The following is a 3,965-nucleotide window of genomic DNA, read 5'->3' as shown; positions in this document are numbered from 1 at the left end:
TTTTCCCCCATGGGTCACAAGTGATAGGACTCAAGCAAACAGCCTCAAGTTGTGCTAGAGGAGATTTAGATTGGGCAATATGAAAAATTCCTTCACACAAAGGGTTGTCTAGCATTGGAAAGGGAAACCCAGGAAGATGATGGAATTCCCATCCCTAGAGGTATCTGTGAGATGTGTGCACGTTGGCCCTAAGGGACTTTGTTTTGTGAAGTGACTCTGTAGATCAGGTTGATGATTGCACTTGATCTTGAAGATCTTTTCTAGTCTAAATGATTCTATGCACATATGCAACCCTAGCCATTAAGAAAGCAAACTAGCAAACTTCCCCAAAGAGGTAAGCATGAACTGGAAGGTTCTTGCTGGGTCTGCAGTAGGCAGTGCGTGCTCAGTGGAGAGGACAGATCTTGCTTTTGTGTTGCTGTGGGCGCCCGCTTTACATAAATGTGTAAAATGGGGCTGAAAAACTCTCAGGAAAACAGGCTAACTGAAAGCATCGAGCCCAAAGAATTGTACTCCAGGCACAAAGCAACCAGGAAGGAAATCTTACCAAGTCTCTTCTTACAGTGCTTCAAAAGTAGTAATAGAAAAGGTTAACCTTTTAAAAACATTTTCACCAATTACTTGGCTTTCCCATGACATCAGTCTTCTCAGTTTCTGCAGTGCTTTGAAGAACAACATTACTAATAACTAACCTCATGTATTTCATATAATCCTGAATTTTCCTTTGAGCCTTCGAGGAAAATCACAATTTCCCCTGTGCAAAGCTTGACTTTGAATTCGGAGTTAAGAAATTTCATATGTAGGACATCGCAAAGGAGTCTTGGGAGACCAAAAAGATTTCTTGCTTCTCGTGTTTGCAAAATACTTGGCATTAGTCATATGATAGCATTTTAATTCTTTACCATCATTTCAGAAGTACATATACATAAATGATATACAACATGTGCCCAGTGTATGGGATATACCTAAATATTCAGGTAGTGAGTGGCTCCCTGTTAAAAGGCACTGAAGCTCCCATCTGCTGGTCTGATAGTGAGGTCTGCTGCCTCATAGGAGCTGAGATCCAGGACATTGCCAAGAGGGTACAGCATTTTCTCAAGAGCACAGACTGCTATTCCCAATTGCTCTTTCATGTGGGATGGAAACTGGAACATGGGCAGAATCAAATAAGACTATAAAGCCCTGGGAGTGCAAGTGAAGAATACTGGTGTCCAAGTTATTTTCTCTTCAATTCTGCCAATTGGAGGAAAGAGGGAAGCCAGAAATAGGTATATAATGCATATACGTTTCTGGTTATGTGGCTGGTGTTGGTGTAAGGGTTTTGGTTTTTATGACAATAGGACTTTCCGTGAAGATTATAACCTGTCAGGAAGGGATGGGGTCCACCTGTCTAGAAGAGGCAGGACAGTCTTTGGTAACAGGCTGGCTAACCTAGTGAGGCTGGCTTCAAACTGAAGAACTTAGGGGGTGGGATCCCAATGGCAATACTCATGCCATTACAACTGACTAGGGAATAAGCCACACCAATGTGAACAGTGACAAACGTTCCTCACCTGCCTCCTGTGACATGAGCCTGAAGGCCACCTCAAGGGTGTGTATAGCAATGGGGGATCCTCTTGCATCCTTTTAGGGAAACCTGCATCATTCACTCTCTTTTCTTCTCTGAAGTGTCTGTATACCAGTGCACACAGCATAGGGAATAGCAGGAAGAATTAAAGATCAGTGTGCAGTAGGAAAGCCATGATTTCATTGCAATCACAGAGATGTGGTGGGGCAGCTTGCGTGACTGGAATGCTGTTGTGAGTGGTTATGTACTTTTTAGCAAAGTCAAGCCAGCGGAGTTGCTGTGTATGTGAGAGAACAACTAGAATGTATTGATCTCTGTCTTAGGGATGAATGATGAGAGAGCTTATGGATGAGAATTAAGTGGCAGACTAATATTAGTGATACCAATGTGGATGTTTACTGTAGGCCACCTGATCAGGAGAAGGAATTTGACAAGGTCTTCCACAGACAGCTGAAAGTAGCTTCACAATCAGAGGCACTGGTTCTCATGGGGGACCTCAACCATGCTAATATTTACAGGAACAGTGACACTGCCAGGTGCACGTAGCCCAGGATGTTCCTGCAGTGCATGGAAGATAACATTCTGATGCAGGTGGTGGAGGAGCCAATGAGGAGAGGCGTGTTGCTGGACCTTGTACTTACAAACAAGGAAGGACCAGTTGGAGATGTGAAGGCTGGGGGCAGCCTTGGATGCAGTGACCATGAGATAGTGGAGTTTAGGAACATGGAAAAAAAAAGGTAATAAGATGGACTTCAGGAGAGCCAATTTTGACTTCTTCAATGACCTTCGTGGAGGTATTCCATGGATTAGAACACCAGAAGGTAAGGGGGCCTTACAGAGTTCATTGACATTCAAGCACCCCTATCCCAAGCTCAAGATTGGCACATCCCTAAGAGTAAGAAATCAGTCAAAGGTGGTAGGAGACCCACATGCATGAGCAAGGAGCTCATAGAAAAACACAGTCTATGGAAGGTGGAAAAGGGGTCTGGCCAACTGGGAGGAACATAGGAACAGTATCAGGACATTCAGGGATGCAATGAAGGCCAAGGCCCTCTTGGAATTTAATCTGGGCAGAGAGGCCAAGAACAACAAGACAGGGCTTTTTCAAATATGTAGGTAGCGAAAGGAAGATTAAGGGAAATGTGGATCTGCAGCTGAATGAGGTGAATGCCTTAGTAATGAAGGGTGCTGAGAAGGTGAAATTACTGAATGCCTTCTTTGCTTCAGTCTTTACTGAGAAGACCACCTCTCGGGAATCTCAGACCCTGGAAGTAAGAGATAGTCTGGAAGAAAAGGAAGACTTCCCCATGGTTGAGGAGGATCTGGTCAGAAACAATCTAGGCAAATTCTGTACAGAAATCCATGGACACTGATGGGATGCACTCATGAATGCTGAAGGAGCTGGCAGAAGTTATTGTGATAGTCTCTGTCATCTTTGAAAGGCCATGGAGGATGGGAGAGAGGCCTGAGGACTGGAGGAAAGCCAACATTACTCTAGTCTTCAAAAAGGTCAAGAAAGAGGAACTGGAAAACTACAGGACAGACAGGGAACTTCTAGGGAGAGTCGAGTGGAGGGCTACAGAGATGATTAGGGGCCTGGAGCACTTCCCATATGAGGAAAGGCTGGGAGAACTGGGACTGTTCAGCCTGGAGAAGAGAAGACGGGGGGGGGCGGGGGGGGGATCTTACCAATGCTTATAAAATGCTTATAAATATCTGGTGAGTGGGAATCAAGTGGATGGGGTCAAGTTCTCTTCAGTGATACCCAGCAACAGAACAAGGGGCAATGGGTACAAATTAAAACATAGGAAGTTTCATATAAACTTGAAGAAAAACTTACTTATTTTGAGTGTTACAGAGCACTGGAACAAGAGAAGTTGAATATCTCCAGAGAAGGAGACTCCACAAAACCCACCTGGATGCTTTCCTACATAACCTACTCTAGGGAACCTGCTTTAGCAGGGTGGTTGAACTAGATGATCTCAGAGATCCCTTTCAATTCCCACAATTCCATGATTCTTTGAGTAGGCTCAATCCAGTGGTGTTTCTATCAGAGCACAGCTATGCTTTATGGTGCCCACTAACGCTGAAATGTGGATAGTGACTAGAATAGAATATCCTACAGTGTTCCAGATGTACCTGAATAAGGGCCTAATCATGTAAATACCAGGTGTATTGCTTCTAATAGGTCCCTAAGGGCTGGCTTGTCACTGCAGTAACATGGCCTTTTGTGGATGGAAGCAGAGGCTAGCTGTTTCATCCACTGGGATGCTCTGTGTGCCCTGAATACAGGCCAAAATGCTGAGCAAACATGGTTGCAAATATCTCAGACTTGTTCCTTTCTCCTGCTTTCCCTGCACACTGTCTTTTTGTGATTCTTTTTTTTCTGCCTTTTTTT

At 44.3% G+C, this 3,965-nt stretch overlaps 1 protein-coding gene across 20 annotated transcripts in view; it reads left to right on the top strand.

Moving 5' to 3' along the window:
* The window catches only part of LOC104910094, a 94,873-nt gene that overhangs the window by 2,262 nt on the left and 88,646 nt on the right, over positions 1 to 3,965 (top strand). For 2 of the 20 annotated variants that reach the window (XR_004159121.1, XM_031552728.1), the window contains exon 1: positions 2,130 to 2,388. The exons of 1 other annotated variant lie outside the window; for it this stretch is intronic. The gene's annotated coding sequence lies outside the window, so the exon portion shown is untranslated. Of the gene's footprint in view, positions 1 to 2,120; positions 2,389 to 3,965 lie in introns of those variants that run through there. 17 more of the 20 variants (XR_004159118.1, XR_004159128.1, XR_004159116.1 and 14 more) reach the window with 15 other exon arrangements.

The sequence above is a fragment of the Meleagris gallopavo genome, chromosome 3 (genome assembly GCF_000146605.3).
Source record: "Meleagris gallopavo isolate NT-WF06-2002-E0010 breed Aviagen turkey brand Nicholas breeding stock chromosome 3, Turkey_5.1, whole genome shotgun sequence".
Lineage (NCBI taxonomy): Eukaryota > Metazoa > Chordata > Aves > Galliformes > Phasianidae > Meleagris > Meleagris gallopavo.
Note: the sequence above shows the minus strand (reverse complement) of the source record. Positions and strands in the feature narration are given on the sequence as shown.